The 20,293-nt window shown below is 36.7% G+C and overlaps 1 non-coding gene across 1 annotated transcript; it reads right to left on the bottom strand.

The window, feature by feature from the left end:
- Window positions 1-11,460: 11,460 nt before the first annotated feature.
- Window positions 11,461-11,567, bottom strand: LOC111767044 (U6 spliceosomal RNA). The gene has a single exon (XR_002798938.1). It is a non-coding gene; the product is annotated as a U6 spliceosomal RNA (small nuclear RNA).
- Between the last annotated feature and the right edge of the window lie 8,726 nt (window positions 11,568-20,293).

The following is a 20,293-nucleotide window of genomic DNA, read 5'->3' as shown; positions in this document are numbered from 1 at the left end:
GAAGGGAAGCATGAGCCATTTTGTAGCATACACACACCTTTTCCTATCAAACTGGGTATTTCTGTGATGAGAGTTTGTAGATATAATTAAAGTTCTTCATCAGTTGTTAGGAAGGTTATCATGGGTGGACCTGACTTAATCAATTGGAAGGCCTTAAAGGAGAGCTTAGACATTTCTGGGACGTAAAAATAAAGACTGCTGTGGGTAACAGCTTTGGCCAGGATCTGTGGGGTTCCATCCTACTTGCGATTGTCCTTTTCTGCCTGTCCTCTGGATTCTACATTTGCTTAACCAGCCCCCACAACTGTGTAAACAAATTCCTTGTTTTATACACACACACACACACACACACACACACACACACATATGTACATATACATAGATAGATGATAAAGGGAGACAGAGAGATAGATAAATCCCTACTGGTTCAGCTTGTCTGGTTGAATCCTGACTCACATTTTGTTACCAGATGTGGTTCCAGAGGACAGAATCTTAAGGATGAGTCTTTTGAATTTGTTCTGGTTTCCTGGAATTGGTTCTCTAATTTAATAAGATTGAAAGGAATTAATGAGACTCTTTCCAGTGGTGACAAGGACACTGAGAGTTTTATGGCATGATGTGGCAAAAGAGTTGTTCAAATTATCACCTTTTGATATCTGTAATTCAGTACCTACAGACAATGAGTCTTAGAGTGTCTAAATTTGGGTTCCCTTAGAACATTTTAGTCAAAATAAAGAGTGTAATAGAGTTGGTGGGTCCTCTGAAATGTACTTGGAGAAAATTGGGAAAGAAAAGGATGAACTTTAAATTCCTAGCTCAAACTCTGCATAGTTTCTATTTCTGTCCTGAAAAAAAAACCCTTTTTCATATAGCCATGGTTCTGAGATTTCTGAAATGCAGAGTGTTATCCCATGAGTGGCTGAATTATAGTGTAGATTGAATTCTTAGCCACTTCTGTTAAATTAGGACACTAATTGGATAGATTCTGATAAACTGGAGACCTCAACCTCCTCAATTTGAGTCTTTTTCTTAGTTTGCTATGACAAATACCACACAATGGGTTGGTTTAACAAAAGGAATTTATTGGCTTACAGTTTAGATGGCAAAGTGTGATACCTGAATTTTAGATCTAAAATCAGCAAGGCCATGCTTTCTCTACAAAGCTGTAGCATTCTGATGCTGGCTTGCCACAGTCCTTGGGGTTCCTTGGCTAGTATCTCTGCCTCTTGTCACATGATGCACTTTCTCCTTTTGTGTCTATTTTTCCAGTTTCCATTGATTCCAGCTTTGGGTGCTCCCTGTGACTTTCTTCTGAGTTACAGTATCCAATTTCTTGTCTTTATAAGACCTTCAGTAATGAAGATTAAGACTCATCCTGATTCAGTTGGCCACACCTTAATGTTACTTAAAAGTAACATTTTAAAAAGGGCCTATTTACAAATGGTTTCACACCCATAGGAACGTGGATTAAGAACATGTTTTTGTTAGGTTACATAATTCAATCTATCACAGTCTTCTTTATCCTTCCACCTCTGCCTGAGAAGGTTAGACCCCTTTTGCCTGAAGAACCTGAAATGGCCTCCCCTGAGATAGTTGTCTTGCAAGATGCTCCTGGTCCTCCACTGGACTTACCCCACCACCTCTCTATTTGTACATCTATGAACTAGATTCAAGTCATAGGAGACCCAAGGAGATGAGAGGTGTGATACACAACAATAACAACTTCATGATTTTTTAAAATGTCTACAGAAATCTAGGGGAAAGGATTTTATGTGTATGATCAAGGTAGAAGGAAGATAAAGTTGGATCAGGCTGAACTTATTACAGGCTCACTAATGAGAGATCCTGTATTCAATATTTTAGCTTGAAGGGTTAGGAAGAGCTGTATTCGTTTTGTTGGTTTTTTGGTTAAATGTAATATAGACCCAAAGTGGCCTACTCTAAACGAAGTTGACATACTTTAGAGAAAGGTTTCCAAAGGTTTAAGGAGATTGCAATGTTAGACTAAATTTATCATGTCAGATCTGCTCTCCTACCCTGGGATGATCCAGAGGTTATGCCATTCACCACAGCTGTGAGAAATAAATTTGTTGGGGAGCCTGAGCATCCTTGAATAGTTCTGTGATTTCTCTTCTGTGTAGGGAGGAGATTACAGAGGAAACTGCTACCAACTAGTATACCTAAATACAAAGTGGATATTGGGAACCTGAGATACCAGGAACCAAATGTTGACAGTTAATCATCAAAGACAATGTGGGTTCAGTTGTGTTATGGTATTGGATAGTGTAGCCAATATAGTAAACAGAACAGAAAGGTTCTAGACCTAGTGAATAGATGTCTGACTTAAATTACCAAAACAGAAAGTCATGGCTCTTCAACAACTGCCAGTTTTGAGTCAGTTAACAGACCCAGAACTCCTTGAATGAAGGGAAAACCAGGTCCCCTTGATGTTAACTGCCAAAAAAGTATGCTGTTAATATTCTTTCCGAAGGGACATATGGCCATTTACCAGCATGACTGTGCATTGGGGAAATGTGGTTTCTTGGGAAGATAGTTTAGCATACTCAGGTTGACACTCGACTGAGCTATCACAGTCTACTACTTGTCAACCTGGCATCCATACATATCTCCTTAAACTGTACTTCATTCCCAAGTACAGACAATAACAAAGTCATACTTCACCTAACATAATGCAACTATCCCATGTATAACAGAAGCATGCCAACCCTTTTCTCAGAAGAGGCTACAAAGTCCTTGGGTAATGTTCCTTTTCTTCTTTGATATATTGTAACTTAAATAGTGAAATGAACTATTAAGATTTTTTAAATGAAGTTAGCTATTATTAACATATCTTGTGTTCAATGAAAAAAGAGCAAAAAAAAATAATTGGTTAACACTTATACAAACATACTCGTGTCAAGGAAAAGAAATATCCATAACTATTAGTCCTTATTTCTGTAATTGATCAAATGGTCATAGCTCATGTAACTACCTTCTATCACTACTCATTTCATATTCCCTTTGCTCTCAGCAATCACTTCAGCTGGCTATGATTCTTTGCCTGGTGGTATGACTTAAAATTTCAATCCCAAAGGGTCTGAGTCATTAACTGTCTTACCTGAAATGGGTTTTTGTAATTTTCCATTGACTTTAATCACAGGACATAAGAGTACTAAAACTCATCCTAGGGGAAGCAGATATAGCTCAAGCAATTGGGTTCCCACTTACCACATGGGAGGTCCCTGGTTTGTTTCCTGGTACCCCCTAAGGAACACAGTGAGCTGGCATGATGGGCAGGCATGGCAAGCTGATGCAACTAGATGATGCAACAAGAGACACAAGGAGAAAAATATGAGAGACATAACAAAGCAGGGAATGCAGGTGGCTCAAGCAATTAGGAATCTCCTTTCTACATCAGAGGCCCCAGGTTCAGTTCCTGGTGCCTCCTAAAGAAACAAGGAAGACACACAGACACAACAAGTGCAAACAATGAGGAGATGGGGAGAAATAAATGAATAAATCTAAAAAAAAAAGTCACTCTAGGGGTTCTGTACTCCAGACATATTCTTACTTACTCTCATTGTGTAGTAGCAACCCAATTTCCCTTCATAGTCAGGATCAATTGCCTCATCCATTCCAGTAACTCTGGTTACTTTTGCTGTTGATTGCCTTCCTAGTGGCAGTCTCAACTTCCAGTTCAGTGGTACCATTGTTGTATCTCTTGGTAGAAGTATTCCTCCTTCTGGAACTAAGACCTCTAGACTAGGAGGTCTAAAGTTATGGGGACAGGAAACAAAAATTTTGGTAGTGGACCACTGTGTGTAATATAGTTGTCCTTCCCACTTCCACCTCTTAATTCTTGGATGTGTGAATCCTGATTATAAGAGAAATGGTACCATATATTGGATAGTGATTTAGAGCATAAACACATCCTGGTGGATATTGCCTTACCCCTGCCAAGTATTACCACTTAACTGGAACTGTAGCTTGGTCTTTAAAAGACCATTCTACCATCTATCAAACTGGTTGTTTTAGGATGATGGGGAATATAGAAAGACTGGTGAATTACATGAACACAAACCCATTATTGTACTTCATTTGCTCTGAAATGAGTTCCTTGATCAAAATATTTGAACACCTGCTTTCAACTCTTTGAATATGTACCCAGAAATGGAATTAGAGTCATACAGAAATTCTATATTTAACATATTGAGGGACTGCCAAACTGTTTACCAATGTGACTGCATCATTTAGTAGCACACTCAAATGAGGTCTATGTTACCTATAAAATCCAAAAGGATCCCTATGCAGCGTGCCTCTTTTTTTTAGTGGTAGGAGGTGTAAGATGCAACAACTTATTCCTTTAGCAGGATATCTTGACATTGCCACAGACCACTGGACTCCTAGAAATTTCACTTAGTTGGAAGAACACTGAATTTTTTTCTATTCTATTATTGTGAAAGGAACCCTAAATTAAGAATGGGACTTATTAGAAGGTGTAATGGAAAGAATAGAGTATCAAGAACTAGACATATGTGGGTTTGATTCCTGGCTGCACCACTTGGCTGTGTGACTTTGGATATGTTACTTAACCAACTTTAACCCTGATTTTCTTGTCACTATAAGGGAGGTAGTAATAAATGTTTTTTATGGCTGTTGAGATACTTATAAAAAGCGAGTACCTGGCATATTTTTAGCATTGCACAAATGTTAGTCCCCTTTTCCCTCATTTTTAGTCTAGAGTTACCTCTGTCAGTAGTTAGACAAATTGTCTATGGTGGTTTTCTACTGTGCCAACTTGGCTAAGCTGGAACTATGTTTCCCAGAATCTCCTTTCTTTTGTGGTTCCACTGTAGTTGTTTTGTGCCTATTTAGCTAAATAAGAAAAACTTCTTCCAGAATTTCATTCCCTGTATGGTGTCAGGTAAAACTGAGCAAAAGAGAAATTTGCATGAGATTTAAAAGGCAGAAGCAAAACAGCTGCCATTCAATCTCAAAATCTTTGTGGTTGGAGATACCTAGGTGGCTCCAGGAACTGATCCTGGGACTTTACGGAGTGGGAGAGAGTCGATTATTCTCTTGAGCCACCTCAGCTCCCTGATCTGCTGTGCCTCTTATTTCTTTTTGTTGCATCACTTTGCTGCACCAGCTCTCCACATGGACCAGCACTCCTGCACAGGGCAGCACTCTGAGTGGCCAGCTCACCACATGGGCAGCTTGCCTTCACCAGGAGGCCCTGGGCATTGAAACCTGGACCTTCTATATGGTAGATGGGAGCCCAGTTGATTGAGCCACATCTGCTTCCCTCAATAGATTTTACCTGAAGTTATTTATAGTGTAACTCATTATATTTCCTGTATGTTGGGTAACCAGCATAGTGTAGCTGTCAAACACCAAAACCAATTTGTCTTGGGACACTGTTGTTTTACTGACAAGAAAACGAGATTCATTATCTTCTTTTAAAAAATATATATTTTATTTTTTTAAAAAAGATACTTAGATTACATAAATGTTACATAAAAATATGGAGAATTCCCACATGCCCCTCCCCCTACCTCTCCAACATTTTCCCACATTAACAACATCCTTCATTAGTGTAGTACACTTGTTACAACTGATGAACAAATTTTGGAGCATTGCCACTAAGTGTGGATTATAGTTTTTATTGTAGTTTATACTCTTTCCTGCACTATTTTGTAATCTATAGCAAGATATAAAATGGCCTGTATCTGTCACTACAATGTCATTCAGGACAATTCCCAAGTCCCCAAAATGCCCCTGTATTTACACCTGCTTTACCCTCTCCCTTCACTCAGAACATCCATTGGCCACTGCCTCCACATTAGTGATGTAAGTTCTTCTATTGCTAGAATAACAGTTGTCTATAGTAGAATACCAGTAAGTCTACTCTAGTCCATTTTTCATTCCCCAATCCTGAGGATTATGGGGTGGTGGTGCCCAGTCCACTTCTAATTGAGAAGAGGATTAGATCACATGAGGCAGATGAATGGGACTATCTTGCTTGCAACTGAAGACTCTTTCTGTTCCTTGAGATGGTCCTTGTTAGTTGTCCTGGGTAAGTCCAATGAATTAGAGAGTAGGTGTTGCAACTCTGTTGAGATCCAGGACACATCTGGCACACGGACAACCCAATGATTTAAGTCTCTTGGATGTACATGTATCAGCTCTAGTACTAACTACAGGTTCAAACAGTAGAGGCAGAAGAACCATGTGTAGGGAAACAACTGAGTCCAACTCTGTCACACTGGGGAGCATAAATTCCAAAGTAGGGCCCACTGGCAAGGCATAAAACTCCTGAGTTGTCTTCCCTGCCTATAGTGTCTGGATGTCCACAGAGCCCTTAGGAGCCCTGCTGTTTGAGGTAGTATTTATTTTGGCAGTCAATGAGATCCTCTTGAGATATGCATAAGCATAATCTCTGGAATGACCTTCCAACTCACTTTGAAGTCTCTTAGTGATATAAATTCATTTGTCTTTAACTTTTCCACTTTTTGGTCAAAGTCTTTTTCCAGTTGCACTGCTAGTTGGTGCTTGTTAGTAATGCCTTGGTGCCAGGGAGGCTCATCCCCAGGATTCATGTTCCAGGCCAGGGGAAAGGTAATGCATTTATATGCTGAGTTTGGTTTAAAAACCACATTCGAGTAAGAAGGAGGCTCTCAGGAGGTAACTCTTAGGTACCCTATAATACTAGGCTAAGATTCAATTTCAAAAGTAAAGGTTCATAAGTATAGTCATCGATATCAAGGCCTGCCTGTCAATGGACCATCCTCCTTCACTAGTCACTGCCCCTCTACTCAGGGGATATTGCTGTTCCATTAGGGAATGTGGCAGAGCTCCCCAGGATAGGAATTCAAAATTCTTTCTGTAATTGTGTGAATCTCCAGTCACCATGACAATGCCCCATGTACACTTGAACACATTTATATGCCCTAGGTGAACCACATCTCATGTATCCCCCATTTACCCTCCCCTGTCATAGTTGTAGCCCTTCTATGATCCAAAACTTCTTGAAAAATGAAGCCAACAAAATAACCAAATACAATTAATAAGAAAATGAAATAATTATGAGTTTTAAGAAATAGAAAAAAATTTAAAGAAATTAAATAAAAGAAAATTTAAAAAATTTGTAATAAAATATAATGAAAAAATATTTTTTAAAAATTTGACATTGTCTTTCCTTACTGTAAGAACTGTTGTCTTGTATGTACAATGACATTTTCTTTTGTTTATTTCCCCCAGTGTCTTATTTTTTTCATTTTGTCTTTCAAGAAGTTTTAGGTTACAGAAAAGCCACAGACAGAATATAAGGGATTCCAATATACCCAACATCCCTCCCCTTTTCTCTTTCCCCCTATTAATAACATTTTACATGTGGATGGTACATTTGTTACAGTTGATGTACAAATATTGGAACATTGTTACTAACCATGGTCAATAATTTACATTATGGTTTACATTTTGGACTATACATTTTTTATAACTTTTGATGAAATTTAACATGGCCTGTATCCATCTTTGCAAGATCATGTAGTATAATTCCATCACCCCCAAAATGCCCCATGTTCCATTTATTCTATTTCTCCCTCCCCTTTCCTTCAGGATCCATGGCAACCACCAAGTTTCACTCCTTGAAGAACAAAGTTCATAGTTGGTTGCAGCAACATTGAGGGCTTGACATACTGGCCTGCCATCTCCTGTTAGGCACTGCCTATGTTCTTGAGAGACTCTTGGCTCTCCACTTGAGAACATAGTAGGACCATAGGAAGGAGTCCAACACCTTCCCACTCATTATGTGGGTCTTCACCCACTGATAGAACCCATTATGACAAAAATCACACACTCACTAGAGGCCTGCCCCAGGTGTGCCCTATCCCACATGTCCCCCACATCCAGCACCCTAAACCAGTACCCTCTCCTGCCTTATTTGCCAAAAGAACATTCCCAAAGTTGTAGTTTCAACCATATACCAACAAATCCCCAGAATTCATCTGCTTCCTCCCTCAACCCCCCCACCCTAGTTCCATAGACAGTCCAATCCACTCTCCCCTCTCCCTCCTCCCAAACCAGCACCACCCCACCCAATAGCATCACTGCACCACTGTCATTCCATTCACTGCACAAGTACACCCTTCCATGTTATCATAGATTTTGCTTATATGTACATTGGCTAACAACCTTCTGTTCCCTTTCTGTTGCCTGAAAACCTATCTCCAGACTAGCTCTATGAGTCTCCTCAATTTGCTTCATTATCAGTGAGGTCATATAATATTAGTCCTTCAATACCTGGCCTGCTTCACTCAGCATAAGGCCTTCAAGATTCAGCCAGGGTATCCTGTGTGTTAATACTGCATTTTTTCTTACAGCTGAGTAATATTCCATTGTATGTATATAACACAATTTGTTTATCTATTCATCTATTGATGGACATTTGAGTTGTTTCCAACTTTTGGCAATACTGAATAATGCCACTATGAACATTTGTGTGCATATGTCTGTTTGTGTCCCTGCTTTCAATTCTTCTGGGTCCATACCCAGCAGTGGGACTGCTGGATCATATTGCATTTCTCTAGTTAGCTTCCTGAGAAACCATCAAACTGTCCTCCACTATGGCTGTACCATTCTACATTCCCACCAGCAATAAATAAGGGTTCCCATTCCTCCACATCCTCTCCAATGCTTGTTTTTTTTTTTTTTAAACAGCTGCCAGTATAATGGGTGTAAGGTGATATTTCATTGTAGCTTTGATTTGCATTTCCTTAATAGCTAGTGATATTGAACATCTTTTCATGTGCTTTTTGACCATTTGTATTTCTTCTTTGGAGAAGTGTCTATTCAAATCACTTGCCCATTTTTTAAATGGGTTGTTTGTCTTTTTATTTTTAACATGTAGGATTTCTTTATATATGCTGGATATTAGGCCCCTATCAGATATATGGTTACAAATATTTTCTCCCATTGAGTAGGCTGCTTTTTCACCTTCTTGACATACTCCTTTGAGGTGAAAAAGTTTTTAATTTTGAGGAGGTCCCATTTAACTATTTTATCTTTCATTACTTGTGCATTGGGTATAAAATTCATGAAACCATTTCCTAATACAAGATCCTGTAGATGCTTCCCTATATTATCTTCCAAGATCTTTATGGTCTTGGCTCTTATGTTTAGATTGTTGATCCATCTTGAGTTAGTTTTTTAATAAGGTGTGATATGGTGTTCCTCTCTCATTCTTTGGATGTGGATATCCAGTTCTCCAAGCACCATTTGTTGAAGAGGCCATTCTCGCTGTTGAGTGGACATGGTGGCCTTGTTGACTCTCAGTTGACTGTATATGTGAGTATCTATATTAGAACTCTCAATTCGATTTCATTGGTCAGTATGTCTATACTTGTGCCAATACCATACAGTGATGACCACTGTGGCTTTGTAGTATGTTTTAAAGTCAGGTAGTGTGATTCTCTGATTTCATTTTTCTTTTTCAATATGTCTTTGGCTATTCGGGTCTCTTTCCATTCCAAATAAGTTTCATAGTTAGCTTTGCCAATTCAGTAAAAAAAGCTGTGGTGATTTTTATTGGGATTGCATTAAATCTGTAAAACAGTTTTTGTAGGATAGACTTGTTGATGTTTAGCCTTCCTATCCATTAACAGTGAATATTCTTCTTTTTATTTAAGTTTTCTTTGATTTCCCTTAACAGTGTTGTGTAGTTTTCTGCATACAAGTCATTTACATCTTCAGTTAAGTTTATTCCCAGATATTTGATTCTTTTAGTTGCTATCATAAATGGGATTTATTTCTTGATTTCTTCCTCAAATTGCTCATTTTTGGTGTACAGAAATGCTACTGATTTTTGCACATTGATTTTATAACCTGCTGCTTTACTGAACTCATAAGTTTTAGAAGGTTCATAGAGTTCTCAATGATTTCACTATTTGCAGATAACATGTATAGGATCCTATAGGATGTATAGGATCCAAATAGTGAAAATTTTACTTCTTCCTTTCCAATTTGCATGCCTTTTATATCTTTTTCTTTTGTAAGTGCTTGAGCTAGAATGTCTAACAGTTTGAAACAAAAGCAGTGAATGTGGACATCCTTGTCTTATTTCAGGCCTTAGATGGGGAAAATTTTAGAATGTCATCATTGAATATGAAGCTAGCTGTGGGTTTTTCATATATATGCTTTATCATGTGAGGAAGTTTCCTTCTATTCCTATATTTTGAAGTGTTTTTTAATCAGGAAATGATGCTGTATTTTGTCAAATGCTTTTTCTGCATCTATAGAGATGATCATGTGATTTCTTTCTTTTGCTATGTTCATATGGTATATTACATTGATTGATTTTTTTTTTATCTTGAACCATCCTTGCATAGCAGGGAGGAAACCTACTTGGTCATGGTGTATAATTCATTTGATGTGTTGTTGAATAAGATTAGCAAGTATTTCATTGAGGATATTAGCATCTAGGTTCATTAGAGAGATTGGTTTATAGTTTTCCATTCTCATGGCATCTTTGTTTGGCTTTGGTATTATGGTGATGTTGGCATCATAGAATGAGTTAGGTAATGTTTCCTCCACTTCTATTTTTTGGAAGCGTTTAAGCAGAATTGGTATTAGTTCTTTCTGGAATGCTTGGTAGAATTCATCTGTAAAGCCACCTGTTCCTGGGTTCTCCTTAGTTTAGAGGTTTTTGATGACTAATTCTATCTCTTTGTGAATGGTCTGCTGAGTTTATCAATTTCTTCTTTCAGTGTAGGCTGCTTGTGTGTTTCTAGGAATTTGTCCATTTCCTCTAAATTATCCATCTTGTTGGCATACAATTTTTCAAATTATCCTCTTGTGATACTCTATATTCTTGGCATCAGTGGTGATATCCCCTTCCTCATCTTATTTTATGTATTTGCATCTTCTTTCCTTTTTTCTTTGTTAGTCTAGCTCAGAGTTTGCCAATTTTGTTAATCTTCTCAAAGAACCAGCTTTTGGTTTTATTTTTTTCTAGTGCTTTCTTGTTTTCAATTGCATTTAGCTCTGCTCTAATCTTTGTTATTTCCTCTTTCTGCTTGCTTTGGGGTTAGTTTGTTGTTCTTTTTCTCTCTTTTTTTAAGTTTTGCTTTAAACTTTATTTTGAAATAATTTCAAACTTACAGGAATGTTGGAAACATAATACAAAATCAATACATAGAACTTGTGTACCCTCTACCCAGATATGCAGATTTACCAACTTTTACCATTTTGCCACATTTGTTAACATCTACCTATTATCTGTATTTATCTATATCCATCTCTCTATGATCTATCTCGTCTATCACCTCTCTCATCTATCATATATCTGCCTATCTCTATCATCATTATGTCTTCTAAACTTTTGAGTAGGTTGCATGCAAGATGTTCCTTTAGCATTTAAAACTCTCATGTGTTTTTCCTAAGAAGAAAAAAAAGAAGAAAAAAAATATGAAACACTTCATGAATGTGCATGTCATTCTTATGCAGGGGCCATTTTAATCTTCTCTGTATCATTCCAATTTTAGTATATGTGCTGCTGAAGCGAGCACTCTTGCTTTTTTCTAATTCCTCCAGGTGTGCAGTTAGGTCTTTGATTTGAGCTTTTTTCTTTTTTAATGTAGGCTTTTATGGTTATAAATTTCCCTCTCAGCACTGCTTTTGCTGCATCCTATAGGTTTTGATATGTTGTGTTGTCATTTTCATTTATTTTGAGGTAATTACTGATATCTTTTGCAATTTCTTCCTTGACCCACTGATTGTCTAAGTGTGTGTTGTTTAACTTCCATATCTTTATGCCTAATCTGCTTTTTTGCTCCTTACTGATTTCCAGCTTCATTCCATTGTGGTCAGAAAAATTACTTTGTATAATTTCAGTCTTTCTGGAATTTACTGAGAGTTATTCTGTAGCCTAGCATGTGGTCTATCCTGGAGAATGATCCATGTGCACTGAGAAGAATGTATTTGGGTGCAATGTTCTGTATATGTCTATTAGTTCCAGTTCTAATATACCATTCAAAGTCTTTGCTTCTTTATTGATCCTCTACTGAGATGTTATAATGGCAGTAATGCTGTACAAAGTCTCCCACTATAATTATAAAGGTATCTGTTTCTCCAGTTAGATTTTTCCAATGTTTGCCTCAGGTATTTTGAGGTTCCCTGACTAGATGCATAAATGTCTATGATTGTTCTTCTTGATAGATTATCCCTTTATTAATTTATAGTGGCCTTGTCTCTTAAAATAGTTTTGCATTTAAAGTCTGTTTTGTCTGATATTAGTGTAGCTACTCCTGTCCTTTTCTGATTATTGTTTATGTGTAAAATTGTTTTCCAGCCATTCACTTTCAGCCTCCTTGTATCCCTGGGTGTAAGGTGTTTCTTGTAGACAGCATATAGATGGGTCTTATATCCTTATCCATTCTGCCAATCTGTGTCTCTTGATTGGAGAGCTTAATCCATTCACATTTAATGTTATTACTGTCAAGAAATTACTTACATTAGCCTTATTTCCTTTAGGTTTATGTATACCATGTGATCTTTTTATTTCTCTTTTTATCTTTTTAATCTTATACACTCCTCCAATTCTCTCTCTCCTCCTTTTTCTTGTCAACCTGCAGAACTCCTTTTAGTGTTTCTTGAAGGGCAGGTTTCTTATTTGACAAACTCTCTTAATTTCTGTTTATCTGTGACTATTTTGAATTTTCCCTCATTTTTGAATGCCAGCTTTGCTGGATAGAGAATTTAAGTTTTTTCTTTTAGCACCTTAACTATGTCATATCACTGCCTTCTTGCCCTCAAGGTTTCAGATGAGAAATCAGCACTTAATCTTATCAAACCTCCCTTGTATGTGATGGATCTCTTTTCTCTTGCTGCTTTCAGTATTCTATCTTTGTCTTGAGCATTGGACAATTTGACAAGTATATGTCTTGGGTTAGGCCTGTTAGTATTTATACTGTTTGGGGTGCACTGTGCTTCCTGAATATCTATGTCCATATCCCTCAATAGAGTTGGGAATTTTTCAGCCATTATATCCTCCAGTATTCCTTCTGCCCCATTTCTCTTCTCTTCTCCCTCTGTAATGCCTGTAATGTGTATGTTTGTGGGTTTGTATTGTCATTCAAATCCTTAAGTCCCTAATGGACTTTCTTCTATCTTTTTATCCGTCTCTTCTACTATCTGTCTGATTTTAGATGTGCTATCTTCCACATCACTGATTCTTTCCTCTATCTGTTCAAACCTTCTGTTCTGTGCTTCCAGTGTATTTTTGATTTCTTGCATTGTGCCATTCATCACTACCATATGTTATATTTTTATGTATGTTTAAAATTTCTTCAGTATGTTCTAATATCCCTTAGCTCTTCCTTCATTTCATTAAGGTTGATTGATGATATTTGTTGGGATATCCTTGATTAGTTGTCCCACATTCTGCATCTCCTTCTGTTTTTTAGTTTGTTTGATTGAACCATGTCTTCCTGTTTGTTCGTTTGGCTTGTAATATTTTGTTGGTGTGTGGGCATCTGTTTATCTCAATGGGCTTATTCGATTGGTTACCTTCTCTTTCAACTCTAGAGTTTTATTTTGTTGTTTGTGTGTGGTAAGGTCAGATTTTAATACTTGGTTTCTCTTACTATATACTTGCAGTTGTCTCTGTTCCCTTGGAAAAATATTAGGAACAGTGAAAAGGAGAGAGAAGAGAAAAAATAATAGTAATAATAATAAAAAAAGGTAGAAAAGGAACTGTGCAAGAGCTAGAAAACTAAGTAATATGAGTCAGAATCATAAAAAAAATACAAGGAATAAGAATAAAAAGAGGTGGGGCAGAAAAAATAACACAAGAGACAAAATAGAAAAAAAAAAAAAAAAAAAAGAATGAATTAAACAGCCAGGCAGATGAGTAGAGAAAATAAGAAACAAAATACAGAGAAAAAAAAGTAGAATGAATTAAAAGGCTGGACAGATGAGAGGCACATAGAAGGAAAGAGGGAAAAAAATGGAGAGAGAGAATAAGAAAAAATGAAGACCAATAAGAAGCGGTGGAATGGAAGAAAAGCAACAGAAGTTAGAAGACAGAAAACTGAAGGAATGAAGATAAATAAAGTAGGTTGAAAGTTGAAAAAACAAGTAAAGGAATAAAAAGTAACAAAGGAAAGGAAAACAAAAAACAAGAAACAAAACAAAACAAAACAGAAGAAGCAATTCAGGAAAAACAACCTTCCCTATTAGGCCCCTAGAGACCTTCTCAGGCTGCAGTGCTTATCAATTAATCACCCTGCAACCTGCTCTCTGCAGGTGATGTATCTAGTTACAGCAAATAAGAGGAAAAGAAATTTTAAAAAATCCAAAAGCCACAAAACAAAAGAGTAGAAACTCAGTCTGCAAATTCTATATCATAAGGTGTTAGTTGAGTGCTTTAACTCTCCCTGGACCCTTTCCCTTAGGTATAACCAGTGTCCTTCTACATGCAAGGAAGGATTTCCCCCACTGCACTACAGTGCAGTCTATAGACTAAATTGACTTAAACATTTTTTTTAATTGTTTTTTTAAAGATACATAGATCACAAAAAATATTATATTAAAAAATATAAAAGGTTCCCATATACCCCATACCCCACCCACTCCTCCCACATCAACAACCTCTTTCATCATTGTGGCACATTCATTGCATTTGGTGAATACATTTTGGAGCCTGCTGTTCCATATGGATTATAGTTTACATTGTAGTTTACACTCTCTCCAAGGTCATTCAGTGGGTTATGGCAAGATATATGTCTAGCATCTGTCCCTGCAATATCATTTAGGATAACTCCAAGTCCCAAAAATGTTCTCACATCACATCTCTTCTTCCCTCTCCCTTCCCTCGGCAACTATCATGGCCACTGTCTCCACATCAATGATACAGTTTCTTCAATTGCTAGAGTCACAACAGGGAGGTGAAGATGGTCAACCACCACACCCGGGTATCAAGAGTGCCTACAACTGCAAGCAGGAGAACTGCATCCATCAACCCTGTGGGATCTAAGCCCCCTCTCCATTTAGAGGTGGAGAGGACATCACCATCCCAGGGTCCACAGGATGGAGGAATAAAATATGGATTAGAGTGGACTTACTGGTGTTCTACTGTAGACTGAATAGGCTTTTGAAAGCTTATTGGGCTCTTTCTGGTCACATTTCCCTTACGTGAGTTGGACTTTTCATAGTTTTCAGTGGCTGGGCTAATTAGTTGCCTATCTCCACTGCTTTATTGACCAAGTTCCTCCCTCCCAGGGTGGCTGGGTGTGACAGCCTTCCTGAGCAGATTCCTCTCTCTCCTCTCCCCAGAGCCACCTCAGTGCTGGCTGGTATCTTCCCTAAGATTGAAAGGGGGCTCAGGTGTCCAAACCCATGGAAAGGAAACCACTCTCCACCCTTCACCAGACTCCTCCTCTTCCTCCCAGGGAATCCTCCCTCCTATTTAGCTGGCTGGTGAGAGCCAGATGGTACATAGAGGCTTTTGCCTTGGCCGGGGTGGGTGGTGGGGCTTAGCCACCCACTGTGTATAGCCACAGGGGTGAGCAACTCATGGTTTTTTCTTGGGCTCTTTCTTTATCTCTTTGTCCAGCTTCCTCTGGATTGATGCCCTGAGGCCTCCTCTGTGGATTCCCAAAACAGCTCACTGGGGTAGGATTTTCCCCCTTTTCAGCTTTTTGTGAAAGAGTTGGGCAGTACCTACTCTAATGACACCATTTTCTCAGAACTCCTATCTTCTTCTCATATAGGATTCCTTTAGTTCCTTGCTCATTGACACTCCTTGGTGGCTTATTAGCAATACAAAATCTCAAGCCCTACCCTACCCACACCTTTTGCAGAAAAATCTGCATTTTGACAAAATTTAATGTAGACATATGAGTTTAAGGAGCATTGTTGTAGTTGACTTTGGCTTCAGGTTGGTAGATATATGCTCCTGTCTCTCCTATTTACCTTCAAAAATTTGACCAGAGCATGTATTACCAGTAGCGTTCATTTAGTCCTGTAGACCTTATACATCATATTTTTAATCTTCTATGTACTTCGCAACTAGGTTCCTATGAATCTTCTGTTTTAAAGCAAAATAAGAGGTATAGAATTGGAAAGTAGTTTATTATTATTAGTCAAGGATGGCAAATATCTGATGAGGATACAGAGTCACTCATCACTCCCCTTCTCCCAGATTTGATAGATTTTGCCAGTGGATCAGATGATTCTTTTCTACATAAGCCTTGATCTTCTCAGTATGGCATTCTAGGTAGGCACCATGAATCAACCAAAGTTCCCCCACACAATGAAAGTTATTATCAAATGTAGCATTGCAGATACAAGGAAGTCTTCCATTGGTATAAGCAATGAAAACTACCATATATTCAAATGCAAATAGTTCATTCCTGCTTTCTTGATCCAGACCATCTCTTGTTCCTATGCTCTTTAGAAATATTCTTCATTAATTAAGCAGAGTAGTGAAAAGAGCACAGGATTTGGAATAGTCTAGAAATGAAGTTAAATTGATCACTTTCTAACAGTATGAGTTTGGTTACATAACTTTACTTTTCTTCTTAATTTGTAGTATGAGGATATTACCTGGTTATTGTGAAGATAGAGGAGATAACATGTTAATATGACCATCAGGGTGTCTAAGACCTATTAGTAAGTTTTGTAAATGTTTGCTGCTGTCTTCTCTTACTTCCCTTTACCTCTTAATATTTGTTGGAAAAAAAGATGACATCTGAAAAGCAAGTAAAAAATGAACCAGGCTCTTATAAGAGCAATATAATCTCTTCAACGCTGTTATCAATAGTAATTCGTTTTAGTGGGCAATTATTTAACCATTGTTTGCTTAATAGCTATTCTTTGGGTGAAGCTCTTTTAGACTTCTATAAAAATGTGAAATGGTAAACTTACAGGACTAACTGTATCTTAGTAAATAATAGTGATAGATACATGTGTAGGGAGGAGCAACCATGAACTTTGTAATAATGGTTCAATAACTATTTTTAGAAGTGTTGAAATAAGAGAAGTGATGCATGAAAAGTATGTCTATTGTACTTCAAAGGAGATTGAAAAAACAGTGAAACTGCAGCAAAGTATTTGTTTTCCTGACACTATAATAGAGGCATGACTATAAGAGAAATACCTATTGCAGTGGATACTTATTAATATAATAGGATGTTAATACCAAAGTATAAAGATATTCCTTAATGATGTAACTCAAAGGATCTATGCAAGAAAAAGGAAATACTGAAACGTATAAAAGTAATTTATAAGAATAGATTGGTACTGTCTTCAAGAAGCAAGAGGAAAACACATTCTGGAAAATGCATATATTGGTAGAAGTGTAGTGTTCTTTAAGAGTTTACTGAAAATCAGAAATTCTTTAATAAACAGTAATAGTTGAGCATGTTAAAGTATTAAGAACCTTAATTTCTTGATGACAGTCTCATCTGGCTTCAACTGCAGAATTCCATGAAGAATCAAGGACTAACTGCATTGCCTTTAGCTACAGAAAGCTTTTCTATAAGGCATTCCTTAGCAAATGATCCAGATAAAAATCAAGTTTTTAAGAATCTGATTTTTCATTTAGCCATATAGAAGAAATGTAAGTAAAACAAGTATTTTAACAATGGGATTTTATTTTTTGTCATGCCACTACAAGAATCTTAGGAGCAAGAGTCCAAGGCAGAAGTGAATGATGGTGGCAGTCCTCTTACATGTTGAACTGGCACTTAATAATATAGCAAACAAAGAATATATTTTTCCATTCTTGAATTTGGTTATTCACAGTACTAGCGTTTTGTAGCATAAAAATTCTTTCTCCCTTTGTGTTTTGCCTTATTTAGATTCCTCTAGCTTCGGTTGAGTATGAAATAATTTGGTTTGGGTTTGTGAATTTGTTTTTAAATTCAAGAAATAAATTAACTGCTAAAGTATTTAAAAATCTACCTTAATTGGGTGTTTTTCATTGTTTATATGAATGTGTGAAAATGAATTAAACCTCACCATAATTAAGCTTCATAGAAATAGAAAATGTTAATAGTGATAGCTCAGAAAAATTGAACATATTTTTACCTGGCAAAAATATTTTCCCTGGTTTAAGGATTTTTCTTCTTTTCCTTTTTAGGAAAATGAGATTTTATGTGCTTGATATTGGAAAAACACTGAAGGAGAAGAGCATAATAATTTTTCTTTTACTCTAAAACTCATTCATGTATTTTGTTTATAATTTCGACAATCATCTCTGAATGGCTACTATGTGCTAGAGAACTGGTTGCTTTCATTGCAGGTTTTATCTGATGTCTCAAAAATTGGTATGCTCTAGGAAATGACTATACTTACTAAGATTCAGAAGCTTTTAGCTCCATTTGTATAAAATCTTAAAATATTCTAAAGTAAAATTATCGATTTATAATCATTTTCTAAATTTACCTTTAATGTGCCAAAGCATATAATAATCATATCAAAGTTGTTTTTGTTTTTAAAAGATTTATTTATTTATTTTCCCCCCTTCCCCTCCTCCCGCCCTGCTGCTTTTGCTGTCTGTGTTGTCTTCTCTTCTCATTTTCTCTCCTCTAGGATTCACCAGGATTTGGTCCTGGAGATCTCTGATGGGGAGAGAGGTTCCTCGTCAATTGTGCCACCTTAGTTCCTGGTTTATGCTGTGCTTCACCTTGACTCTCCCCTTGTCTCTCTTTTGATGTGTCATCATCTTGCTGCATGACTCACTTGCACAGGGCACTGGCTTACCATGTGGGCACATTTGTGGGCACTGGCTTGCCGCACGGGTACTGGCTCACCCCGCAGGCACGCTTTCTCTTCTTTGCACCAGGATGCCTCAGAGATTGAACCCAGGTCCTCCCATATGGTAGGCGGAAGCTCTATCTCTTGAGCCACGTCTGCTTCCCTCAAAGTTATTTATAATCAAGATGCATATAATCGATCCATTCTGAGTGTTCCTCCAAAATATGTTTTTTTAAAAAAGGATATTATATTTATTTAAGAACATTGTTTGTGTGCATATATATATATATGGAATATTATTATTTGTTTTTTTTAGGATGTACCAGTGATTGGACCCAGGACTTCACACATGGGAAGCAGGTGCTCAGCCACTGAGCTACACCGTTCCCCTGTATGTATATATATTATATATTTTTAGATTTAGTTTATAGTTATAGATGTATAAATTCATATGTGTCACTGACCTAACACCTATATATTGGTAAACAACTTTGTAAGATACGGAAAAATCTGTATCTATAAAACTACTTATTTTTCTTTTAGTTTATGTATAAAGTCATCCTTCTAAGTAATTTGGGAATACCAGGAATTGCCTGGGAAATCACTGTAATTTATTTTAAAACTTTTAAACCATTACTTCCATTTTTGTTTTGTTTATTTTTCCATTCTGATATTTTTAGGATATTTTCCTTTATATATTATCTTTACTTCTCACAATAAATTAGTGATTATAAATATCTACTTTTATTTCTGCAAGGTAATAATACTGAGCTTGGGTGACAACTATTTTTCACCAAGATATTATTTATACTTCACTAGACGACAGGCACAATTTATTTATGCACTTTATTATGAAATATGAGCACAAATTTATCTCTGTGCTTCTAAATTTTATTTGGTTTTCTGTTCTTTGGCTTCAGTTATTTCTAATGTATACTATTGTTTTTTTTCACAGATATAATTTTAAACATAATAAAAACAATATTAGAATAAAAACCTATACCATTCTTCCGTATTTCTTAGAAAATCACATATAATTAGGTACTTTTATTCAAATACAGTCAGTAGTAATTAGGTCACATTTTGACTTTCCATACACTGAACTATTAAAGCCTGATCCATTTAAATACGTTTAAATGATGGTAGTATTTTTAGTGCCACGAGAGGTCCTCCTTCCTTATGCAAAAATATGCATATTGCATTATCAGACATATGACATCATAGTGTAAGAATGTTGGATTAGTAATTCCTAATCAAATTTTCTGTCCTTGGATACTTAAAGATCACTAAGTGACTAAAATAAACAAACATACTTCTCTTTGCTTCAGTTTTCTCACTTTTAAAGTAGGAATACTTGCCCCAACTCCTTCCTGCACAGGGATAATTCTTTTTTTTTTTTAAATAAGGGAAAAATTAATTTGAAAGATTACTGTAATTAAAAATAAATGCCAGGTTTTCCTTCTGTTTGTAAGTCTATAAGCCTATTTCCAGCAATTCTTCATTCCAGACATTAAATCACATAAAAACAATTAAA

The sequence above is a fragment of the Dasypus novemcinctus genome, chromosome 2 (assembly GCF_030445035.2).
Source record: "Dasypus novemcinctus isolate mDasNov1 chromosome 2, mDasNov1.1.hap2, whole genome shotgun sequence".
Lineage (NCBI taxonomy): Eukaryota > Metazoa > Chordata > Mammalia > Cingulata > Dasypodidae > Dasypus > Dasypus novemcinctus.
This window is presented reverse-complemented; position numbering and strand designations above follow the sequence as displayed.